General features: G+C 40.3%; 1 protein-coding gene and 1 pseudogene across 4 annotated transcripts in view; both read right to left on the bottom strand.

The window, feature by feature from the left end:
- KLHL29 (kelch like family member 29) overlaps nt 1–27,004 on the bottom strand; it is a 391,804-nt gene that overhangs the window by 297,943 nt on the left and 66,857 nt on the right. For 2 of the 4 annotated variants that reach the window (XM_027897467.1, XM_027897468.1), the window contains exon 2: nt 25,819–25,925. The gene's annotated coding sequence lies outside the window, so the exon portion shown is untranslated. Of the gene's footprint in view, nt 1–25,818; nt 25,926–27,004 lie in introns of those variants that run through there. The other 2 variants (XM_027897464.1, XM_027897463.1) reach the window with 2 other exon arrangements.
- LOC114064433 lies at nt 11,277–26,049 on the bottom strand (annotated as a pseudogene).

The following is a 27,004-nucleotide window of genomic DNA, read 5'->3' as shown; positions in this document are numbered from 1 at the left end:
TTTTCCTAAAGCAGATTAGCAAGAAAATGGGAGGCTAACAGAACATTAAGGTTGAGAATTTAAATGAACTAGTTAGGAAAAACAAGGCTGTAATTCTTATAACCACTCTATGTCAACCATCTTGCACATATTGAGAAATCAGCGTTGTTGTAGAGGCTGGGAAATTTATGTTGCAGTATACCTTTAATATGACTGAGTCGCATTTATTGTAGGAACTTTTAATTCCCTAACTTGTACATTAAATTCTCAATATAGCTTCACAATAACTGTCTTTTGTTGGTGGTGGTTTTTTTTTTTTAAACACTTATTTCCCATGCTTTTACAATAAATGAATGAAACAGTGTTTGAATACTGAAATAAACACAGATAACTTTTGCCAATTTTTACATACAATATACAGACTAAATATATCAATCAATCTCACATCTATACCTTTCAAATCAATTACTGAAATAACCACAGTTAGTGTGCAGAATCCAACGGCACAAGTAATTGGAGCCTCGCACATTAACATTTAGAGGAACCTTATGGATGTGTGACTAGAACCTCAACAACCTCCAGAAAAACTTCAAACAGCTCAAGAAGACACAACATAGTTAAGGTTCAGGGTGGCAGAAGGGGACTTGGAAATCTTAAAAGCTCTGCCCGAAGGGAACTGGTTCATGGGTTAGCCCTTCTCCCCACCCTTCCCAAAACCCCTTCTCAGAATCATGACTAATACAATTCCTTTTGACAATTTTTTTCTGTAACTGAGTTAATAAAAGTCTGTGGGCCAAGAACACAGCAGCAGCCGTCCCAGCCAAGATGCCGCCTACGGTTGCTTGAGAAGCACTTGGTGCGTTTAGTTATCATAGCTTTGACTTGGATTTTTCTCACCCAACTGGAGCAGAACCCCTTTTTGCATGATGTACTTAGCAAGGAATTTCTACCCTGATTAAAAGTTCTGGAGCCTTCTGAAAATGGCCAGCAAAATTCACTTAAAAATGCTCCTTTTCTACCAACTCAGTGAACAGGCTTTTCTCAGTAACACATCAAGTGCAATTATCTAGAACAAACTCCTTCCCCCCTGACTGGCACCAGAAAAGGGAGAGAAACCCCCAGTGTTCCCCCCATCCAAAGCTGCCTTCAGGTCAGCATCACTGCCAGTATAGCCCGAACTGGCACTCCTACACACTCGTTTCTTAAGTTCATCTTTGTTTCAGGGAGGAAAAGATGCATTAAAAGAGGAATCCACGATAAACACAAGACCTCATAGCTGACATAACCCAGCAAACATCTTCAAAGCTTTGTCCTTCCAAAATTGGGACTAAGGTACAAAACTATTTAAAACTATTCATCTGCCCAAATTTGCAAGCTAGTCCAAACAGAAAGAGAATCATGACCCTCTCACCTCTTGCAAGAACATATTTCAAAAATGGAGTTTAACAAGTGACAGACATTTTTGTTTTGCAGCCTTGAGATGCAGAGCAGATCCCAAATGCTACATTGCTACGTTCGTTCGTAGTGCATCCCAGTTTCAACAGAGGCTCTACCTTTGAAATGACTGCTACAGCTCATCCTACTTTCTAAGACAAAGGTTTAAAAATCCCAAAATAGCTGTAGCAAATGTGCTTGGTACGGACGTGAGGAAGGGCAATCTGGGTCGTCTTCTCCTCACAGAACGATGCTGAAGTCTGGCCAGACTCCAGGAATGCACAGTTCCCTGCAGATGGCTACAGCAGCATTTAACAGTAGGAACCATAAAAGACTTCCACTTCTAATTATGTATGTTATGACTTTTAAAATTTTTTTTAGGAGGGTGGGCTGCTCCCCTTGACCACATTTTTTTTTTGTTAAATTCTAATAAAGGTAGTCACCATGTGCTTAGATCTCCCCTTCCAGCATCTATTTAGCTTTAAGCTACCTCAGTCCAAACATATTTTATCTGTTCAATAGAATACAGTCCAGCACACCTCCCCGCAGACAGAATTACTGCCACAGTACTACGTAAACCAAGCCCACATACTAAGGAAAACAGTAATGCAATGCAGTGAGTGCCTGTCCACAGTCATTCAGCTATAGCTGTCACTCCTACGTTTACCATATGAATAGATGAAGATTCCCTCAAAGCAACAGAATCTTAATTCTCTCCCCAGATTCAAATGTATGCATCCAGGAAACACTTCAAACATCAATATCTTTTCCTCCTAAGGCACACTTCTTGTCTGTAATTAGTTTCCATTGGTCAAGTGGGTTTGCTTCTATATACCAGGCTATAGGAGTGTTTTAAGTGATGCTTTATGACTCATCCTACACTGTCTAATATGACTTTTTTTCCCTGTTAACCCAGAACAAGAATGAATAAAGAGGAAAAGGAGAGAAGGGGGGTGGGGGGAAGATTGCCTGCAATCATATTGTTACACTGTGCACAGTTTATGGCTGGCACACATCCAGTTTGTGGCTGCGATAAGAAATGTGTAATCCTATTATACGGAGAGGAGTCAGAATGTACAAATAGGTCCTGGAAAGAGGAACTTCTCCTGTAAGATTATTCTTCTCCCCATAATAGTTCTGCAAGTAGGTCTAGACGGGGGCTCTTCGTTGTTCTCCCCCCAACTGCTAATGGAAAGCCAACTGTCAAAACAATTCACAGCGCAGGGGTTGGGATGTTTGCAGGAGACAAAAAAGAAGTGGTGATGCAGGTTTGTGTACAAGAGCAGCGTTAATTAGAACAAGGGCTGGGAGCCCTCGCCGGCTGGCACGCCGGGAGTGTATCGCACCACATCAAGAGAGCCCGGCTCACTCCAGTGCCGTCACACTCTGCGAGGCTGCCAAATCCTGCACACTCAGCAGTTTTTAAGAAACATTAACTGCTTATCAGGGACAGAAGCTGGTTCTCATGGCACTTTGCATCGCCGCTTCCTCAAAAAGGCACACAGAAACCATTTCCCAGGCACGGGTTTTTTGGGCTGCTAAACCCACGTTCTTGCACTGAATGTAGAAAACCAGATACCACCTACCCTGTAAGTCAGCATCCCCCTGGAGTTAAATTCCTGAATAATTCCAACATGATTATCTATTTTCTCATTTCCTTTGCATGACAATACTACATTAACTGTGGTTATGATTCAGAAAACGGGCTATGTGCTCCCCAACTTGCCCCACAGGCAAAAGTGCTTTTGACGTGAGATAAGTTAAAATACAGGACAGTGCTCTCTTGAAAGACACGTAATTTTCTTCACAAAGATCCTTGCATCGGAGAGGTGATGAGATCCATGCCAGAAACAGCTGTGCTCCCCAGTGAACCAGGTTGGTACTTAACCTTACTCCTGTCTGACCAAAGAATAGGTTTCTTTTGAAGTGCAAAATGTTAAGAAAGAAGGGTTTTTTCCTACGAAAAAGAATAAATAGAACAACCCACCTACAATATCACGCAGGAGTAAAGGACAAGTGATAGAACATGAGGAAACAGCCACAAGTTGCACTAGGGGAGGTTTAGTTGAATATGAAGAAAAAATTCTTCAGAGAAAGGGTGGTCAAGCACTGGAACGGGCTGCCCAAGGCAATGAGGAAATTGCCATCCATGGAAGTGTTTAATAAACATCTAGATGTGGCATTTAGGGTCATAGTTTAGTGGTGATCCTGGCCATGTTAGGTCAATGGTTGGACTTGTTGATCTTAGAGGTCTTTACAAACCTTAATGATTCTACAACATGGTCATATGGTTGCAAGGCAAATACAAGCACCACAAATCAGCTGAGGCAGCAGCAGGGTACACCAGCTTATTATTAACCCCATCAAACTGTGGGTAGAGTAATACAAGCTTGTGAACAAGCTGGTTTGGTTTATTTGAAGATACCAAGCTAGACTGGGTGTATTTGCATGACACTGCAATTCCCTCTGTGACTGCAACATCCTCAGTAAATTCTAACAAAATGCCCTTAGCATCCTGTTTTCCAACTTGATGCAGCAGCAGAGCTCACAGGTAGGAAATGGAATTCTCTTCTGGGTAGAAAAGGGAATCTGAGATGGGACAGAAAATACATAGCTCCATGAAAATCAAGATGCTTACAGTTACAGGCTTAAAGGAGAATGACCAAATGGTGTCCTAGGTCAGGGGAGCACACATACATTCCCATTAAGGATGCAGGAGAATACTGAACATACTAAATAACAAAGGAGTGCAGTTTTTTTTAACTTTGAGTAGCACTCTCCGAGTAAGATCACCAAATTCCATATTTTCTCAGCCATTCTATGATGTAAACATCAGGCCACGCAGAGACTGAGGGCAGCCTCAGGTCAGACTGGATATGAGGTGCCTGCCAACCTCAGTGGTTCTGTGAGTCTCTGATAATTAAATAATATTTATTTCTTGGAGAAAAGGTTGAATGTCACAAATTCTAAGTCTCAAATAATCATATTAAAATGATTCTGTTAAGTTAAAGTGAGCAATAACACATGTGTTGCAGCCCAATTAGCAAAGAAGCTCACCCAGATGTTGTTAAAACTGCCTTTTGCACTGAAGTACCTTCACCTGACCTGACAAATGGCAAATTACCTGAAGAAGCTGGACCCTGTTGCAGATTAATTAAAAGAAAACAGTAGAAGAAAAAGATTGAAGGGAACTGTACAAAAACTGCATAATTTTCCTATTAATATGAAGCTGGGGTACTAATTGAACCTAGCAGTTTGCAAAATCCTTCAGTAAAAGGGAAGCAATGAGTAATTCAAAGTAGCAAAAGACAACAAAAAAATCAGAAATCATCCCCTTATGGAAAAAATTCATGAGACATTAAAAATATAATGAGGATTCTTTATTTCTTCTGTGATTTTTAGGGGGTTAAGGGGTTATTTGGGTTTTTTCCCAGCTTCTTCTCACTACAGTTAGTGCTGGCATTGCAGAAAGCAGCAGCAGACGCTGATGTATGTTCATGCAGACACAAATCCCCAGCCATTATTCTGCAAACAAAAGCAACGAGGTAGCTGCCCTGTGTGGCAGGGCAGGTCATTTAATCAAAACAACCTTTAAAAGAAGAATAAATGGTAATAATCATCTCCTGAGGGTCACTCAAGGTTTCCTGCAAGAAACACGTGACTATTTGTCAATCCAAGTGACACTTTGGAGACAATTCAGGAAGACCAAGAGGGCCATTGGCAGGTCTGGGAAGGCCCGACCAGCTGACTCGCACGTTTGGGATCCAGCGGGACGGCACCACAGTGACACTGCCCTTCCTGCTGCTCAGCACTGGGCACCTGCTCAGTGAGGGACACACAGCCCACAGCCTGGGAGCGAAGCAATGACACAGCAGCCTGCGAAAGTCTTCACCACCACCCTCAAATGTCGTGTTTCAGACTCAAGCTGTCCTCTCCATATCCTTGCAACACCTCCAGTGCACCACCCTGGCACTGCCATGCACCTAGCACTAAATAAAGATGTGGTGCTCACAGCTAAGCTGCATCCCCTGACTCCCTTGTACTTTCTCCTTTCCATGAATGACCTCCTGGAGACCATCATGTAGCATCAAGAGGTGCTGTCAAGATGACAGAGAACAAGCTGACACCTGGGGGGTATGTACAGTAGTATTTTTGGATGAAAATCACCGTACTTTGCTGACATATTTTTTTTTTAAACACTTCTATCCTTGCTTAGGATGTGCAAGGATGATTAAGAGTCATCCTCTGACTTCTGGTTTCTGTGCTGAAATTACATTGCTGTTTTTTGATACCTGACTGAAGTGTGAGTAACTGACGCCGTTATCAAGACAGAGCTATAGAGAAAATGGAATCCACTCTTCTGCAAAACCCTTCAGCAAGGATAAATCCCACTGCCTCTTTGTTCTATGTTTTACACATCAAAATGCACACGGACGGAAGCAAAACAGCAGCTGGGGCTCCAGCACAGTCCACTCACAAGGAAAGATCCTTCCACATATTCTCCATCATTCTTGACAAACAGGCAGGCAGATTACCAGAAAAGTTTGTCTGCACATATCTTGATGGCTTGGAAAGGGTTCTTGATACCTGCAACACTGCTTGGTCTGTGCAGGAACAAATACTCCCCCTGTAAAAGTGTGGCCGATAAGACCACAATACACCTTTTCCACCTATGTTTTAGGAAAGACCATTTACTTAACTTTTAGTCCATATCCAGAAGGATAGAAAAAAACAAAAATGCTTGCTTAAGTACAGGTCATTCAACAAGTCATGTTACGCCAGAAAGGCCTAAAGAAAGGCAAAAAGGAATTTCATACTCTGACAGTATGCGTGACTTTTCCCTCTTCTGCCATTTGTTCCCTGTTTTATCTTACATATTCTAAGCAGGTATGTCAATCCTTGTTTTAACTGTACAGAAAGAAAAAAGGAAGGAAGGGTAAAAAGGTATGAAATAAGCAAAAAGTGCTGGGTGCTGTACAAAATGTGAGGATAGAGAGGTAGTTAGTGTTGGAGAGAAAAGGCAAACATCATACTGATCTATGACAGTGAAACTCCACAACAAAACCATACATGAACTAAGAAAAAATAAAAATTACCAAAAAGAAGTCACTAATTATCAGCAGTTTCCCCCCTGACTAGTTATGATCTGAGCAACTGGCAGTAACAACCAACTTCATTTATTCATTTAACAACTAGAAATACAGGAAAAATCTTAAGATGAAAGCACTTTTTTCCGAGATCTCTTTCCTCTGCGAAAAAGAAATAAGCAGAGGTAGCCTATTAAAAAGCATATTCCTGTTCAAATTGCCAATTTAAAGACTTCAGTCCAGGAAAATTGAAGTATGCAAGCCCAGCAACTCCCCTCCCCAGCAGTCTCCAAACCAAACACAACTCTCTGCGAGTCTACCCAAAAGAACGCAGCAGTTGCACTGAAGTCCCAATGCAGTTTTCATACGGTTCATTGTTTGAGCTAATTTAATAAAAAGAGGGTCCAGATGATGATTATCCTGGCAAAAGGAAACTGTATAGACAATCCAATGGCAGACTGCCATGATTATTGTATCTTAGCTCTTTACAGAAAACAGAACTAAAGGAAGAGGATAAAACAAGCCCACCTTGCTAACCATCAAAAAGCTGGCATCTTCCAACCGTTGCCACAGGCTGGTACGAGACTGAGGTGTTGTCCAGTCTGCCAACTTCTGGCACTCAATTCCAAGCAGGAAAATTTGCAATCGCAGTGTGATACAATGACAACTTAGTCACAACCTCGCCCCTCCAGGCAACGAAGGTGGCATTATTGATGGTCCAAACACTGGTGAGAGTTTCAGGTGGTCTGGGCTTCACTCTCAACACCATCACACAATTTCCTAGGGAAACGAAGTGCTCGCCTCCATCTACAAGACCAAGGTCATATCCCATTTAGAACTTCTGTATAAATATTTAAATATAATAAAATTGTAAAATTTTAAGGAATATATAAACAGCTCAGGGCTTGAAGTTCAGCTGTCTACAGAGCTCCACTCAAATCAGAAGCAGCAATCCTTCTATGGAAAATTTTCTGAAAACCATTCTTAGATTAGGAATATTTCTCAGAACTCTGTAGGGACATAAATCAGTGCTGCTGATCTGCACACTCTTAGAGTTCAAAGTCTAGTAATACTAAACTGAATTTCATTGGCTGAGAATAACTATTTCCATGAGGAGACATTTCTAAATTAGGGATGCTTTCGGTTTTTTTAATGACTGGAAGATATTTTTGCATGCAATTTTGATTCTCATCTACACACTCCCGACTAAAAGTTTTTCCTGCTAATATTGTACAAGAATATAAAAAGAAAATGAATAAACAAACAAACTCAGCCTCTGCCCAGCAGATGTGTGCTTTTTAATAGAAAAGCAAAAATGTAAGAAAAAAGGTCAAATTATTTGATCAAGGTCAAAAAAGCAAGCTAGTGGGAAAGTTCGGAGTAAAGTTGAGCAGATTTCAACTGCAGATTTCAGAGTTTGAGGTCAGCAGCTCACCTGACAGACCTCCTCTTGATCTTGGGTATCTAAATGCATACTCCAACCTTAGAAATAAACAAATCTTCCTAAACCAAAGTGAAGATGCTTTGGTTAACGCCTGAAAAATGTTTCAGTGACTATGAAAAACTAGCTGCTGCAGTGAGAGGAGTTTCAAACTTATTCCTTCTGCAACAGCCTTTGGAATACCACACAAATGACAGGAAGTTTGGTAACCAAAGAGATTTCAGTAAAGCAGCAGCTGATCGGTCTTTGTCTCAGTTATATGTCTGAAACAGAGAAAAGAGCCCACTGTTCCCTGATTGGGTTTTACAGGAGACAGGGTGAGCAACTCCACCATGATTGTTTGGGAGGGCAGCTACTCCAAATACTGACAGAACCTAAAATACCAGTGCACAACAAGGTAGAATGAATGCATTTTAAAACTGTAATAGGAAGAAAGTCCTTTCAGATTGGTATACTCATCCTCTCTGCTCATCTCCCGTTAAGAAGAACAAGTGGGAAAGAGACTGACTGTAAGGCAACAGGAGCAGCCATCGCCGTCTTCACCTCCAGCCGTTCCTCTCTCCCAGTTTCAAGTGCTTTTTGCACTAACACACAAGCACACCACAGGCAGCTGCTGTACCTGAAACACCACCAAGTGATTCTGAGTAACGGGGAGGAGAGCCTCCTGCAGACACACTCTTTCCTGAGCACACCTTTCATACAGAAGTTTGAGAGTTTCTCAACTCAGACAATTCTTCAACGCAGCATAATAAAACCCATCCACATAGCCAAGGATCTGCCCTCAGCCAGCAGTAATTAAAATTAATCATTCACAATTATTTTCATGGGCATGTTCAAGAAAAGACACCGCCAGCTCGCTGAATCCTCAAAGCTGACAGACCTTGAAATAGGTTGTGGTCAGGTACAGCGCCTTCCTGGGTTCCAAGCAGTTAAAAACATGCTTTGCATATCGATTCACCATCCCTCTTGCAGGACCCGCAGTGCTGACAGCCAACGCACCTCGGTCCTGCAGCCCAACACCTGAGCTGGTATCAACAAGGGGGACTGGGAAGGAAAGAGATTTTTGAGGTAAGTATTGCTATGCCTGCAGTTATTGCTGCCCTGTTGGAATTCAGGGCCGTATAAGTGTTAGAATTTCTTACTCTTGTACATCAGTGTCTTTTGAATTCGAGATTCTTCCCATTTTCCACACATTTGTATTAAGTTTTTAATCACTATCTTCTCTTTCAGCTTCACTGGTCACTATATATGCTACTCTGAGGTAGAGAGGTTTCTAAGCTACAGGGTAGCCTGAAGGTTATCAGTTTTCAAGTCTCAAAAACTACTGAAGAAGGAAAAGAATGAATAAAATTCAATGTAAGGCATTAGAACTGTCACTTTCTGGAACACTATTTACTTATACAAGCAATTTTTATGGGACTGAACATTTACTATTCATGATAGCAGCCTTGATCAATTCTGCTCCTTCGAAACTTACCATAAAACATAAAAGCATCTGTCTTATGTATATAAACCCAAAATTTGTAGGCAGTAAGACCAAGACTGTAACCACTGCAGAGAAAAAGCAATCTCACACCTAACAGACTGCAGATCCCTAGGTATCAAACCTGCATAGCACTCCTTCCTTCCTAGCAACTGGAATATTGATTTTTACAATACCTACCGGAAAAAAGGGTTTTCACCAGTAGAGTGAAGGAGGATCAGGGTAATGGGATCGTCTGCTCCCCACCACATGTGTTCTGTAGTTGGAGCTCAAAACTGAACTAAAAGCAAGAGATGATGGAACATCAAACTTCTTACATTAATCACCTCTTGGCATGGCTTCCAAACAGAAGACTTGAAAGGATCAGATACTTTCTATCTGCTGAAATAGAGAAATGCCTGATAAATACATTTTCCATTTTATCTAGAGTGATTTTTCTGTGCAGGTATGATGTTGTGCAGGAAATAGGAGCACTGTCTGGAGAGGGAAGAGTTACACAGGCAGGGCTCAGGAGATCTCTCTCTTTGGGAAATTCAGCTGGAGGAGAGGTAAAGAGAGTAAAACAACTGCAGCACTCAAGTACAAAAGTCTCCATGGCCATCAGTAACACTACAGCGAGTCTGAAAATGTCACCCTTAACTTCTTTATGTTTTATGCAGGGTACCAATTTATTTTTTCCTATATTGTTTATTTATCCCACACTTCTCTTGCGTCATTCACCACATTTCTTAATCATCACAGTTTCTTAAGTCACACTAGATCTTCATTAAACCACTTTCTCACTGAAGATGGCAGTAAAGGCATTAGGACCCTAAAATTTAGGGCTCCCACCTCAACCTCTCCTTTGTGCACTATGAGCCCTGTGCTTGCAGTGAGGCCTCCCAAGATGTAACTTTAGACCGGAGACAAATCTTGCCAACTCCCAGATCAGCTCTCACTCCATCCCCTCCTTCCATAGCCGTGAGCATTTGCAGCTCAGAAGAGCAGTAGGGATCAGTGTCTCCTGCCAGGCTGCCAGGGAGAGCCCAGCCAGCGTCACAGCCTCCCCCTTAGACTACAAAGCCTAATTGTGACTTGTGCACTTTATAGGTTTTTTGCCCCACCTTGCAAAACTTTAACCTCATCTGGAAGAAGGAACTCAAAAGGTGTTAAGCAGAGAAATAATTAAAAAGGGTGGCAGCCTGATATATCCTTGTATATTACAGACTCTTATCCCTTCAGAAAGTTGAGACTAAATTAATCACAGCTAAAATATTGAACAGGGATCTTGACTGAACTACAGCATGTGGGGGAAAAGACAGAGGAATTGGAGAGAGTACTGTTAGAAGAGTCATGAGGAGCCTCCAAAACAACCTTGGAAAACCAAAAACAGAATCATAGAATGGTTTGGGTTGGAAGGGACCTTAAAGACCATCTAGTTCCCAACGCCACTCCCATGAGCAGGAACACCTTTCACTAGACCAGGTTGTTTAGGGCCCCATCCAATCTGGCCTTGAAACATTCCCAGGGATGGGGCAGCCACAGCTCCTCTTCAGGAAACAGCCAGAGCAGAGAGAGCAGTTGGGTGGGCACACGTGTGCATGGAGGGGAATCACAGAATCATCTTCACAGTGAAACAGTAAGAGAACAGCTGCAAACATTTTAATGTGAATTGTGAACGTTTTGTTTTACCAAGTTCATTGTAGCTGCTGACCAACTTTTCAGTGATAAAGTTCTGTTTAGCAAAACCCAATGTTTCTAACCTCTGAAGTTAAGCAAAACCTTTCACAAATTAACAGAATCATAGAATCAACAGGGTTGGAAAAGACCTCCAGGATCATCAAGTCCAACCCTTGATCCAACATGGTCGTGGTTACCAGACCATGGCACTAAGTGCCATATCCAGTCTCATCTTAAAAACCTCCAAGCATGGTGAATCCACCACCTACCTGGGCAGCCCATTCCAATGCCTGATTACTCTCTCTGTAAAAAATTTCTTCCTAATATCCAACCTAAACCTTCCCTGGCACAGCTTAAGCTCATGCCCTCTTGCCCTACTGCTGGTTGTCTGGGAGAAGAGACCAACCTCCACCTCAGGTAATTGCAGAGAGTGATGAGGTCTCCCCTGAGTCTTCTCCAGGCTAAACAATCCCAGCTCCCTCAGCCTCTCCTCATAGGACTTGTGCTCCAGTCCCTTCACCAGCCTGGTTGCTCTTCTCTGGACCCGCTCCAGCACCTCAATGTCCTTCCTGAACTGAGGGGCCCAGAACTGGACACAGCACTCCAGGTGTGGCCTCACCAGCGCTGAGTACAGGGGAAGGATCACTTCCCTGCTCCTGCTGCCACACGTTCCTGACACAGGATGCATCTCCCTGAAATTTCCCGGCTGTTTAACATAAAAAGAAGACATCCCAGATTGACTTGTTCTCCTGAGCAGAGATGTGGAGCAGCTCTGTCTGAGCAGAGATGAAAGCCCTATATCCTCTTCCAACAGCGAGACAATCTTGCCAGTAATGGATTAAAGTGGTTTAAGTAACTATACATTTAATAAGGTCAAAAGGGCAATGACACAGTTACATTTTGATTGTTTTGAACTACAGATTGCTTTGCGTTTTTGTTCCTGTTTTAAATACAGAAGTAGCACTTTTTGCCAGAGCTGACATGGTGTAAGGATATAAGCAAAGCAACGCACACAGGAAAAAGTACCATCTTTTGTTAGTCTTTAGACAGAGAATATAGGTGAGCTTTCAGACTTCAGGACCTGCAGACGTGAGATCTTCACAAAGCAAGGACCATTGCTCTTTAAATATGTTAACACAAATAGACATGTTTATATACACATATATATAAAAACTTCCTACCTTGATTTAAAATCCAAAATATTTTCTCAGTGCTGCCAATAACAAATAAAGCTCAAAATCCTTTGGTTGGAGAAAGAAAACCATAGCTCAGAAAAGCAGACCATAGAAGATCTCAGCAGCAAAAGGTACCATTAGCTATTACCTACTGTGATTATGGAAAAATGCCTTTTTTTTTTTTGTTCAGCACCTTCCCTCTCCTTGCCATTCTTTTCATCCATCTTAAAAATGATTCTATGATTTAAGCAAATAGGGTCATTAGGGGGTTGTGTGCTCCTGGCTAAACCTCCCCCAGGGAAAAAATAAAAAAAAATTCAAAATCAAGAAACAAAAAAGAGAAGTTTACAGTTTTCTAGTGTTCCCTTTCCTAATGCAAATTAAGAGCAGTTCCTGTAAAGACTGTAAACACCCACACAACTTTCCAGGTGGGGAAAAGAAAAAACCCACACAGCAGGAAATCTACAACAGTTATTTCTTCACCCTTTCTTTGCAAAGTGTCTGGATATAAAATCTGTTGCTGCCTCATGGACAAACATGCAAAAAGCCTTTGGCAGAAGGGAAAGACTTTTCAGGGCACTGTGAGGATTTCATGGCTGCCCTAGCTTTCCTTGCACCCTGAACAGTCTGCATAACCTAATAGCATTAGCTTACTAACAGATATATTAATAGGTGTGGGGGAAGGGAAAGGAAGAGGGAAAAAAGCCACTAAAACACATCCACCTACACATCTCACTACCAATCATAAACTCAGGTAGAAAGCAAATTGCTTCTCCAGGACCAGAAGAAGAAGAAAAGAACAAAAAGAAAAACCGAGGAGGAAAAAGCACCTATTTTTATCTTTCTCTGGAAATATATTAATCGCTGTGTTTATCAATCCATGACAAGGAACGAGAAAGTAAAAAAAGAAAAAAAAAACCAACTGAAGAACTGCCACAACATCTTACAGTTGGTAATTTCAGAGTGATAAATATAACACTGGCCTCAGACTGCTAGAAGGATTAGATATAGCTGTAAAACAAGTAGTGAAGGTAACAGTTGCTGTTGGGTCTGGTGTTAGGATTAGAAAGCACTGCTAATCACAAGAAATGTAAAAAGATTAAGAGGTGACGGTTGCCAGTAAGGTTTTAAAAGCATATAAATGCTGGAATTTATTTTGGGATTAAAATTCCTCAGAGAAAAAAAAACAAAGTAAAAAAATAAAATTAAAAAAGGATAGATCATAAAAAGCAGCCAGTTTCACCTACACTGTCCACATCCCATTCCCAAAGATAAGTAGAGTTAGGAAGTGTGGAAAAGTGAAAAATATGCCATGGCTTACACTTAAGGTTTCTGGGAGAGCTTTAGTAAGGAAAAGCAAATATTTGTATTCTGGAACCTATAAATAAACCACGGCAATCTAAAACCTCTTTGGGTTAGATTTTGCTTACCAAACACCTGCCTGAACACAGTGAGTCACAACTTTGAGAGGCACAGTAACAGAAATGATGATGCCGTCTTGTATCCTTGCAGCATGAAGAATAAAATACCTTGATCTCCTAGTTTGTTTCCAGATGGTTTAGATTCACCTCTACGATCTGTTTACGCTCTTAGTTATCAAGGATAAGAAAGCTCTCCATATAAAATAATCTGGAGCATGCAAAAGAAACCTCTAGAGGGAAAAAAAAAAAAAAGAAAAAAAAAAAAAAAAAAAAAAAAAAAAAAAAAAAAAAAAAAAAAAAAAAAAAAAAAAAAAAAAAAAAAAAAAAAAAAAAAAAAAAAAAAAAAAAAAAAAAAAAAAAAAAAAAAAAAAAAAAAAAAAAAAGAAAAAAAAATCAGCTTACAAAGACCTCAAAATAAACACTATCTTTTAAAAACCAAATTTTCATTTTGGATGAACAATTTTACTAACAAGGCATTTTAACCATAGCATCATGGTCAGATCGCCCAGATCCCTTATGACAAAGTGCCCTCCATCAGCATCAACTGCAAAGTTGATTGCTGTCACCTTGGGTCAACACCAGCCCAAACCAGTCCACAGTACAACATCCTGAGGAGAACACAGATCTCTGCAAAGCCCACCAGTTGCCCCACAGGCCAGTGGGACAGTCAAAAGTTGGTTAATGGTCAGGCCACTTAAAACCTCTCTCTCCCACTGTGTCCCAAAGGCATCCAATGATTTAGAGTAAAAATCAATTGCCACCAGGTGATTTCATGAGCACTGGTTCTGCTTGGCTGCATTTCCTCCTGGGCACCCAAGAAGCTAATTCAGACCAACCTCTCTTAACTCATTAATTTACCTTCTGTAAATCTGGACCTTGCTACTCCAGAGGTTGGGTAGTGGTGTGGAATAAGACCACTTCATCATTTTCCACACACCTTTTACTCTAGTGTTCCTGGTGCATCTGTCTGGATTTTTAGACTGTAAGACTGCTTTTCCCTTCTGTTCGCCCAAACCGAACATTTATTCCCAGATGCCTGTAGCAGAAGCAGAAATAACCATCTTCCAAGAGTTATAAAACAGTTGTATTAAATAATAGAGGTGAAAGCACTGTGTATGATTTCTGCAGAAGTCTGTTCAGTAGAACAGATAAATTTATTCACTGCATTATGGAACAGTTTGAGAAAACAAGATCATACAATGTACACTGCCTCTATTTAAATTGTTTCATTTCTATTCATGAGAGCTCTGATTAGATACACTGAAAATATCATCAGCAAGAAATAAATAATTCTGCCAAATTAATAGTTGTTGATTTCTTTTACCTGAAAACGTAAGTAGCATCTCATTCACACTAGACAAAACTGCTATAATTTGGATATATCAATCTTGTTGGTTCAAGTCTACACAGCACACTGAGACAGGTGTGCATCTACATTTTCTTAATATCAAACACCTTCTATAAAACTGAAAGTTCTTTCATGAGCTGAGATGGGCTAGTATATGCTTTGCTTGGAGAGGCTTAGTAGACAACTAGGGTTTTTTTTCCCCTGTAGCTTTTTTCCCCAAAGAGTGGGTTGAGAGAAATAAATTGCTTTAAATGCAGAAAATTGTTTAGAAATAGTATTTTAGGGAATACAGGTAAATTTTCTGTATCGCACAGAATTAATTCAAGCTCAGCAAATGCTCTATAATTAGAAACACCTTTAGAGAGGAGGCAGCCAGAAATAACCATCAGTAGCAGCTTTACATGATGGCAGCTACTAACCAACCCCAAACCAGGGGCCCTCCAGTAACTCCATCCCTGTAAAGTATTTTGAAGAGAAGTGAGGGAAGGGGTGCATTTGTGCAAATGGAACAGAAGGTATTATTTAGCAGACAGATCTGACTAATATTTTCTTTGCGAAAAAACAGACTGGAAACACAGAGTTAATATATTAGTTTAGACATCACAGAATGATGAATTCAGAATGTCTGCTCAGCTTATGAACAACTGAGACAAACCCCTGTATATTTTGAAAAATTCATCCAAGAGTCGACAATGAATTCTTCTTCTAAAAATCAAATATAATTGCTGTAACATTTAAAAAAAATCTAAATGCATGGCTGAGTACTTTAAGAGCAGCCTGTTTGCACAGCAGCCAAGTGATACACCTCTGAGAGCTACTGTTAGCTACTGCAGGGAAGATAAATCAAGAAAATGCTGAGTTGAGGTGCAATTTGACAGTTATTAGCAGAACAGGAGTAATTTGATGAAGGAAAAAAATCCAACAAAATCTCAGTTCACAGCAAAAGATTCTGGAAGCCTATTTGCACATAAATTGGAAAAAATAATTCTTGCATTAGAAACTGATGAAGATGAAACAATATACCCTAAATCCTAACATATTTGAAATTATTTTCTTTGATTCAAAGCTGATAATCCTGTAACAGGCAGTAACTAAACAAGGGCTTTACCAGACTTGCTCTGCATGTTGAAGAGACTGCACAGCCTGATCCTGATCTGGGGCCATTCAACTATCGGAATAACCGGATTTACTGCTATTCGCACCTTTGTTTTTGCCATTTGAAAGCATCCACAGCGCGCAGAACGCCGGGCTGTGTTTTAAGCATTAGCGGCATAAATATCCCCTCGTGTACTGTATACTTCACCACTTCTGGCTTCCCGTAAATCAAGCATACAACCAATCATCTTTTTTATGTTGGACGCTAATGGCAACTCTATTATTCAAATTCAGGCTCCACAGAGTCGCCTCTCGCTGGGATGTAAAGCAGCTCAGGAACAGTCTTATGACTGAGCAAGGGAAGATTCAAATCTGGCCATGATTTTCCCACTACAACCCCACCACCTCTTTTCAATTTTTCTGCATCTTTCAATTTATCTCTTCTGTGCAAGAGGCTTTTTTTAAAAACACAAAACAAAACAAAAAACACTCCTATAAGCAGGAAAATAAATTAGAAAGTCTTTTCTGCTCTTCAAGGACCACCTCTTTGTGTCCCCATAAACGTTCAGCGTAAATGTTTTTGCTCACATACTCGTAAGCAGAGAAGCTGTTCTTTACTGCATTACAATTAGACACATAGATTAACTGATATCTTTCGTGTCATTATATCAAACTCTTCTACAAACATACAAAGGGATTTTACAGACTGTTGTCTCTTGTACTTACCACTGAATTCTCACATTCAGCATAAGACAGTAAAAAGGAACGACACCTTCCCTGTGTTTACTATGCCCACCAAGAATCATTAAAAAAAACAAATAAAATAATTTAGCCATCATTTCAGCAGCACAAACTGTTTTCCCATGGGGTTTCTCTTTTTCTTCTCCCTCTCCCCTCATCTTTCAGTTCCTGAAGACAGAGAACATGAAAACTAAATGGATTTATGTGTAAATAATTCATGTTTTCAGGCACATCAAACTAATACCTAAGTTCATCCAAGGAGCTGGCCAGATTTAGCTGATTCCAGCGGTATTTTAAACAGCATTCTGGAGAGTTAGTCACAAAAGGTTGCGAGGAAATGCCGAACAGCTGTGTTGCGAGTTGTTTTGAAACAACACGTGTTGAAACTCTACCTATCCTTACTGAACACAGATGACAGGGAGACATTACCAGCTGTCCTGAACTGCCACTGAATTTTGGAGACTCATGCTCGCACAAGAGATGCTTTGTGAGCGGGGTGAGCTCTGGCACATCTTGGGAAGACGAAGAGAATTACAAAGGCTGAGCATCGTTTTCCTGCCAAGTGGTAGGAAAACATGTGGCAACATAAAGCATCTTCAGGAGCACAAGTCCCACAGGGCAGACATCCACACAAGCTGAGCTGAACCTACGAGCCAAGTTGCCTTAAACCAACGTCCCATGGGGATTGGGAAGCGAAGGGATGGCAGTAACTCTGCTCCTCTTTAAGCCATGATGGAAAATAGAGACTATTTTGTGTATTTTTAAGCATCCTAAGAGCAAACATTGGATTTACTCTTACAGGAAGTCCAACAATTACCCTTTACTACACTTGCACTTCCAGTCCTGTTTCTTGTGCTAAATAAACGATACCAAACTTGGTCAGCTAAAGGGGATGAAAAGAAATTCTGGGGACTTGCGTTTTGTTTTGTTTTTTACTCTTTTAAAAGCCAGAATCTAAACCTTTCCATTCTTCTTGCTTTAATAATACAAGTGGTCTCTCTCCTGCACGTGGCTATCAACGTGTCAGGAGTCTGCAGAAGGGGACCAGGGAAATAGGTCTTTCACACAACTGAGGTCTGTTCCTCTGATTTACAGTAACTGCTCATTGTACAAACTGAATTAGAAAAAGCAGCAAAGAAATACAATCAAATTTCAGGATATAACAACCATTTTAGTAAGAGTGCTTTGCCTGCATAGGAAATGGTTGCTTAAAGTGAGGAAATCATTTTGCCTTGTGGAAACCTTGAGCAGGTTAGTAACCCACTACTGTACCAGAGATTAATTTCTGCAGTCAGGTTTGTACCTTCAAATTCACTGAAGTGGAGATTTATTGCAACAAAAACAGAGAAAACCACTGGAGGGATATATCGGAAGTGGAGCAGGACAAAAAGAAAACAAACACAGAAAATACAATATTCTTGGATTTGCAGTGCAGCCCTCACTGATTTATTCCAAAACAGTTTGTGTTTTAAATTAACATGGCTCATATTCATAACCTAAATCACATAGAGATAAGATTTGGTGAAGAGTTAAGTTTTGCAGAATGTGTTTTGGATGAGTTTAATTAAAAATACCTCAAAATACCTTTAAGAATTATGATCTTAATGACATGCTTACTCTTGAGGGGAAATTTTGAGCCCTTTGAGCAGAAAGCAACCTCACTGCAAGCAGGACTTCAATGGCTCTGAGGTACTGTCTATGCAGTGGAAACTCTCTTTAAATCAAACATGTTTAAAAGTGTCCTTGTTCTAAAGTTGCCTCTACTGGGCATCCCACCCCAAATTTAGCCGTCATGCTTTGCAGAGCAATAATTCTCACAGACCCACATAAGGTATCTGTGAGCAATACTGACCCTTTCACCTGCCTAATCTTCCCACATTACCTGGAAGAAATTAAGTACCTCGTAGTCCTTGTGTGGGGAAGCCATATAGTGGGCAACATTTTCTGTCTTTTAGTTATGCAAAAACATATCTAAAACTTAATGAGCAACATTTTCTGTCTTTTAGTTATGTAAAAACATAGGTGTGATGGTGTAAAAACAGGTGTGATGAGAAAACATGCATTAATTGATTCTCATAAAGAACCACCACAAAGCAGTCCATCATTATAATGAAATAGGCAGTAATGCCTATCGAATTATAGTTCTGACCTTTGGTGATGTGGAAAACAGTATTTATTTCCTTTCTTCAAAAAGCAAAAAAACTTGCTGCGATCTCTCGCTTGAAAGTTCAAAATTGAAATTGTTCTCCCTCTAGCCCAGCTGACAGCATTACTTGTGGAGAAGCTCGCTTCCAGAGGAAGTGGAATGTAAAAACAAAGTTGCTGTGACCTTAACAGTAATCCTGTTTGCATATTACAATACATTTTCCTACTATAACAAGGCAAAGTCCCTTGTGTTCCGGTCAGAAAAAGTCATCTTCCAGTAAAAGCATACTGTGATCAATAACATTTTCTTAATATATTATATTATCTCTCACTGAAACACTTTTTCACTTGGCATTTCAGGCTGCCGACTAGGGGAAATTCATGACAAAACTGAGATAGTAAATGAGATACTGCAAATTAATTCCATCCAAGAGCAATCTTTTCGTTCGTGAACAATTTGACAAGCCCATGTCGTATGACTTCAGCAGAAGCTTTCTCAGCTTCAAATATACATGAAACAGAAGAATCTGCTCCACTACCATATCCATCTTCACTTTAGCCTGCATAATTTTGTGTTGAAGTACATTATATTTTCAACAACCAGCTCTGAGACCAGAATTGGTGGGGCATACTTTAAACGTTAGTTTACAAAATAGACTGAGAAGTCTGTCATATCAATTGTGAAATCCTGCTTTCAAGTTACAGCCCAGAGCATGGTAGAGTGCAGGTATTCTGTGCTTCTGAGGAGGTTTTGCCACCAACTCAATTGCAACCTGATGCTGACAAGGCCCAAGTGATGGAAACAAGAGCCGAAGGATCTCAGTTTGGTACCGGCAAAGTTCAAAGAGAGCTTTGTCACAATAGACATTACAGTGAAGTACTTCTCTATCCACGTGTCTGAGCTCACTTTTGCCATGATGAACAGTGAGTAGCTTTATTCCCCCCTTGGAGTTCATGTCCTTCTGCAGGCTGAGAGGGTGGGTGACCCGATGGCACACAGCCAGGAGAAGAGTCCACGCCGTCCGTGTGAGAGCCCATCATCATTTTAGTAACAGCAGTTCCGGATTTACTGAGAGCAACTGGTCTTCTGCACAGTCCAGAAAGGCATGATCCTGCAAAAAGCCTTGGGTGCATGCAGGATATTGTCAGTAGGATTACTTACATGCACCTGATCTCGGCACGATTAGGTGAAGAATCACTGCTGTATTAATATTTCAGTACCAGGATTAAGGGGCAGGCAGCTGTTGAATATTCATGCTATAGCAATGCTCTCTGTATGAATTCTCTAGCAGGAACGTATAAAGGCTTCACCATTACCCCAAAGAGTTTACCAACCAAAACCCCAATTAAAGAGATACTTTAGTATGTACCCTGTTTTAAGCTCACAGGGCAGGCTCACTGACTAATTGTATTCTTACAGTGAAGGCTGTGCTCAATTTTTTTACTATATCAAGACTCATGTTGAAAACAACATAAAAGGAGCGGGAGAAAATGGATGAAAATTTAATTTACATCTGCAAATCCCAATACCTCATGAGATCAGAAACATGTAAAGGGCCAAACAACTCATCTACCCAAGAAGTCATTCATAAAAGATAAACATCCTTTTTAAATGTGGAGGAAATTCATGTAGGGAAGATGCACAGTACTCAACTATGAAATAAATCCAAAAAGCATCAGATACATTTGTGAGAAAGAGAAGGCAAAAATAAAATTGGTCCCACTGATAAGCAGGAGCACAGATGACATTATAAGCAAACTGGATGGGAAGGACAAAAGGACAAAATAATCAAGCATTTGAAGGACAGGACAAAGTTTGCAGGGGTTCCTGGTTGTGGATTTTTTTTTTAAACAAAATAAATTAGGCAGCAAATCTTCATGTAAATGAGCACTTATAAAACAGCCTTTCTAGGTGAATCATTTCTTTTACGATTAATAAAATCTGCAATCTGAGTAACAACGTTCTGATGACTTTTTGCCATTTGCAATTATCGCTCATCCCAGAACCAAAAAACTCATTATTATTGAAACTGACAAAAAGAATACTTAACTACATCTATGAAAGGACTTAATTTTTAGAAGAATCTCAAATTTCTAAGCTTTGTTTCTACGTCGAAATCTTGAATGTGAAAAATGAGGCCATCCTAGCAACCCTTGTGCATGTCACCTTCGATTTTCAACAAGTAGTTTGGATAAAAGCATCTAATTTGTACAGTAACACAACGCATTTCAGAATAACACTTTGATTTAAAAGCAGCCTACAAAGACTGTGGAGTTAACATAAATCCCGTGCACCTACAAACATAGAGTTTATACCATAAAAATACATATTTTACCCTTTGTTATAGCAGTTTTCTCCCAAGTAACTAAAAGCATTTAACAGTTACTGTAGGACTCATAGCACTCTTGTGAATAAAAGTATATAATCTCTATTTTAATGGCATGGAAGCTGAGGCACAACTATTACTATGACAGCTGTGGTAGAGATAGAAACAGGAACCATACCTAGTTCCAAACTCAGCAACTCAATTCAGGTCTATTTGACATGTATTATCTATAGGCAGAAAGGAACACAGGTATTTTTGTTTTGGCACCTACAGAGATATTGGTGTGAGTGTTGTCTGTGCCTCTCTCCATCCCTGCTCCCTGATGTAACAGCACAGTAAAATCAGAGCCCTGCCTAAGAAAAACCCAAAACCCCAACCAAAGTGCTATTAAATGGACCCAAACACAAAAAATACTGCTGATGCAAAAGTGCCTGGCAAACACTGATCTCTATAAACACAGATCTCCAGTATGATTCAGCATTGGTTAAAGGTCTGGAGTAGATGGTAAGCCAGAATCTTCCCGGGGCTTGCAGTAAGAGGAGCAACAGGCACAAGACACATCAAGGGAAAATGTGTAAGATTTAAGGAAGAAAAATTCAGAGTGGGTGTTTAACCAGCAGAAGGCTCTCTGGGGAGGTTGCAGAGCCCTCATCCTCGGGGGTACTAAAGGACTTGCTTGAACAGGGACACAGCCCTGAACAACCTGCCCTGCCTCTGCAGTTGGCCTGTGCAGATGACCCCTCTAAGGTCTTTGCCAAAGTGAACTGTTCTTTGAATATCGTACCAAAGACAAGTGAGGTGCTATTTGGTTTCCCTGCTGCATCCCAAAACTTATCACAAATTCACACAGGAAGTGTGACCTTGATTTCTGTGACTAACTTTTCCTACTTCATTCATCCAGCTCCTTTCTCCTGAAGGGGGTGAAATGAAACAAATCCAAATCTTTGCTTTCACCTATGTGAAAACTACAAAAAAATGAAAAGCAAAATGCAATCACTCTGTTCAAGTTCCTAAACACCCATGGTCATGTGAGGTCTCGCTTTGAGTTTACACACCTTCCTGACCCTCTCTCCTCGTAAGAAATACTCCAAAAACCAATCAGTCTGCTGTGCAGGGAGACCCACAGTTATTAAAATAACTTCATCACTGAAACAGCTCTCAACTTCTTCATTTCAAATTCCTCCCCACCACCCGCACTTTCATAAGAGGTGCTGCATATGGTGAAAACTAATTCAGTCTGAACCAGAAAAAACTAGGGTTAAGTACCTCTTCAGCTGGAATACAAAAATTGCAACCACACGTGATTGTCAGGATATACAGGGCTACAGTCAACATGCAGAAATACTTTTTATATCCTTCAGAAAAACTAAGTGAGTTAAAAGGCCTTTTAAGGGGAACAGCTGAGCTAGGAATATCCAAAAATGGGTAAGACAGACAAGTGTGTAACTCCTACATGCAGCACATTCCCAGAAAGAGACAAAATCCATCCTGGAACTCAAGTCCCTTTCAAACAACTTCTTACACATAACAGAAGCCTTCAAGAGGAAGACTGGACACAACTGGCTTCTCATTTCCATATGACTATTTTTTAAATTCTTTTGTTATAACTGGACCACAGCAACCATGTCAGAAACATCCAGGGGCACACCACAGCCTAACAGAACCACAGCATCACAGAATGTGCTGAGCTGGAAGGGACCTAAAAGAATCATCAAGGCCAACTCTTAGCCCTGCACAGGACAATCCCCAAGATTCATATATGAACACGCTAGGACTCTCCTTTCATGGATGTAAAAACAGAGGAAAATCAGCCACTTGAACAGTGATATTTGGGTGCCCGAGTCACTCTGCAGTAATTGGATATTCAGCCTAAGATTACCCGAGGCCTTTCATGCTGATGTGACTAGGCAATGTGGCAACTTATCACAAGCCAGATTTGCTAGACATTCCCCACCACAGAAAGTGAATTAAACTGTCACTCATCACTGTATGAATTGCACCAGTGTAGCTATTTTTTCTTGAGTTGGACAACACTTCTTTGAATTAAAAACAAAACATTTTGTCACAAGTTAAAGTCTTCATCCTCCTTTCTGTACATTTTCTTTTCGTTTTCACTTCTCTTACTTGTTTTGTGCTCAACTCTTTTTTCCCTGATTTAGTATGTTTAACCCTCTCTGCTCCACTTACTTGCCTCCTCAATGCCTTCCTCTGTTCCCCTCCTTGGTAGATATTAACAGGGGAGATTTGCACATGAGCTCCAGCCAGCCTGGCTGAACTAGTAATTATGATCTCAGCACTGAACTACTGATGCCCTCTTGGTCCTTCCCCTAAGGCACCAGTCAGCTAAGCTTGCAGGAGCACAGGAGTATGTCTCCTTTCCCCAAAGAACATCTGATCAGCATGTCAAGCTAAGGCTGAGATTGTATTCCTGAGTGCCTGTTCTCCAGCATATCTCCCAATATACATGCTCTATTAAAATATAAGAAAAGCAGATACATTACTCATCATGAGGGCCCCTAAAAAAGAACAAAAATGTGGAGAATGTTTGATTTAACCGCAATTACAGTTGTTGGCATCTGCAATTTGCAGCATCACACACACAGGCAGGGCCAAACATAAAGAAGGAATATAAAATAAAAGCCTTGTTCATAATTCAGACTCAATTTCCAGCAACAATTTCATATATGTATTATTGTAATATATACCACTAATGGCTGTGTACTGGCAACACAGAATAAAAGGATTAAATACACTCTCCCATGCACACTTGAACACACCCAAGCATACACACAATTTCCCGTTCTATCGTGAATACACTAATGACAGGGATTGAAAAAGGTTTTTAAATTATCAAAGCTACATCAAAAGCTTTAAGCTAGTTGCTCATGGAAATAAACCCACTTCCAAGAGTGTTTCACTGTTTCCAAAGTGTAGTTCATACACATTTACGGGAAGAGGTTGCCAGGAACATTATGATGAAGATGCACTGGGGATACTGAGGTGTTCAAAAAGGAATCCTGTGAAGAAAGGGCAAACCCTGGAAGTAAGGAATGCATGACACTATATGAGAAAGATTAGACAGACTGAAAATACGCAAAATAAAACAAAAAGGGACTTGGTGGTCTCGGCAGACAGCAGGGACAATTTGAGCCGGCAACATGCCCTTGAAACAAAGGCCAAGTGGGCTTTCAGTCCATCCTGGGCTGTGTTAGCAAGAGCACAACCAGCAGGTCCAGAGAAACAATAATTCCCCTTCATGCAGGACTTGTGAGCCCTCCAGAACAAGGTGGCTTTGACAGACTCCCACAGATCTCACTGTTTCCCAATTTCCCAAAGGGAAGGTGCAAAAGAAGAGAGAGCGAGCCTAGTCTTGAAAGGGCGGGGGTATGGCAAGGAGAAGCTGCAACAATGAAAATTCAGATTATAAATGAAGAAAATACCCCTCATGAGGTGGTGAAACATGGCAACAGGGGTCTTAATATATATAAGTTTTGGAGTCTGCACCCTCAGAGATATTCAAAACCCAACTGAATGTGACCCTGGGAACCCTGCTTTAAGGGACCTTGCTCTGAGCAGGAGGTTGAACTAGACAATTGCACAGGTCTTTTCCAACCTGAATTATCCCCAAAATTTAAGTGTCTGGTTGGGAAAAGCCAGAAAGCTCGTCAAAGGAGGCCAGGAGGAGAAGAAACAGCATAAAGAAACAGGATTAGCTCCAAGACAAAAAAACAGAGAGGAATTAAAAAAAAAAAAAGGTTAGAAAAGGGATTAAGCAAGAAAAATTGCAGGTTGAAAAAGAAAGTGAAAGCAGAGGATCAAGTCTGGGAAAGGGGTAAAAAAAGAAAAATCAAAATTCTGTTCACTAAATAGCACTTTTCTCCCACAGTTGGGAGCTAAAAAATTCCACAAGAGTCATTCAACAATGAAGTACTTAAGTTTCTACTCTAATGTGCAGAGTAGAATTAGATAAAGGAGGGAATCAGTTCTTCCTTTCCCCTCACCATGCCCCCAAGAAACGGAGTAACCTTTAATCTCCCTTTTCCAAATATTTAAACTCGATCTTGCAAACTTCACAGATATTTTAACTACGTACACTATGAAGAATATTTCATTTGTAATATAAAAATACTTGCACATTTACCAGCTTAAATCTCAACATTCACTACACCTAAACAAGCCTCTTAAAGCTTGTTACAATTTTATAAAGATATAGCCCTGCGAATCTAGGCCTATATACACAAACAACTTTGCTCCCTCTTGGAGCTTCATCACCAAATTCAAATATTCCTGATCAGGTTTACAGCGTTAACATTTATCATACAACAATATCTTTTTACTGTAACACAGATGCTCAGTTGCTCATGCTACAATAGAGACTGGCTGCTTTCTCTGAAAGGGAAAGCACAGCCCAAACTCCATTTGTGTAAGAAAACAAGACACCACGAAAGAAAAACACGAAAAGAAGGGATATCTGCGCACTTACCCTGCGATATCCAGAATCTGTATCAAAATCAGCCTCAGGTGCAACAGTCAGTAAACGGGACAGCAAACCCTTGCATTTAGCAGAAGATTTCTGGGAAGCCAGATTACCTAGAAAGAGTTGAAAAGAGTTATTTTAATACACAAAGATGGAATCATCTACGCTTAATGAGAACAGGCCTCAAGTTCAGTCACAGCACCAGAAAAAAACACCTGTACAATGGGAGACCACCATGATCGTCACGAAGAAATTAAACTCCAGAAGGTGACAGAAATTTGTTACGAAGCACGGAGAGTTAGAGGCTGGTAGACACTAAGGGTTTAGCAAAGAACATCTAATACCCAAGATAACATGGTGTTAACCCTCTAATAAAGGATGTGGAGGAGACTAGAAAGAGCACGATATTTCACTTAATTAGTTGCTATCAAAGAGAGGATGAGTTCAAGTACTTGCAAAAACAAGGCAATCTAAGACTATTTAAAAGTTTAATAGCATTCTAGAGTCTTTGGTAACACAGGGTTTGCCCATGAAATCAAAATAATCCCCGGAGATAAATTTAAAGGAATATATCTCATTTTAATGCCCAGAGTAAAATGACTATTCATTAAAGCAAAGCAGTTTTATCCCTACATTCTCCATCTCAGATGCAATACATATTGAAGTAATCTTTATGACAGGAAGTGGCATGTAATCCTGCAAGAATGAACTGCTGTCGTTATCTGCAAATCAATACATTTTTTTTTAAGCGGATGTAACAGTACCTATTGATTTCATGTTTTTAGCACTGCAGTTTCAGTTTCTACCAAGAAGATTCTTACAATGACAAGATTGCAGCATATGTGTAATTGAGTTGATTCAAACTAATCTGAAGTTTACAGCGCACTTCTCTCTGGAATGCAATCAGAGTTTCCCTCCCATTGCCTCAGCTTAAGCTTTTTTCATTTATATAAACTTTATGTTCTGCATAATTATAATAGTTTCGAAGTAGTAGAGTAGCACTTCACTCACTAATCCTACCTGCAAGCTGTAGAAAGTTTACCATGCCAAACATCCCCTTGGAAGGTATCACCTTATCCTGATAACATGTTATTTCAGAATACTGGAGTGACTTTTGCTATGTTTAAATGGCCTGATCAAATAAGTTCCCCTGTGAAAACCTAAAACTGGCTCAGTGCTGAACAGCTACAGC

This window comes from Empidonax traillii, unplaced genomic scaffold, assembly GCF_003031625.1.
Source record: "Empidonax traillii isolate 1590-97213 ecotype Southwest subspecies unplaced genomic scaffold, ASM303162v1 scaffold543:size1229247, whole genome shotgun sequence".
Taxonomy (NCBI): Eukaryota; Metazoa; Chordata; class Aves; order Passeriformes; family Tyrannidae; genus Empidonax; species Empidonax traillii.
This window is presented reverse-complemented; position numbering and strand designations above follow the sequence as displayed.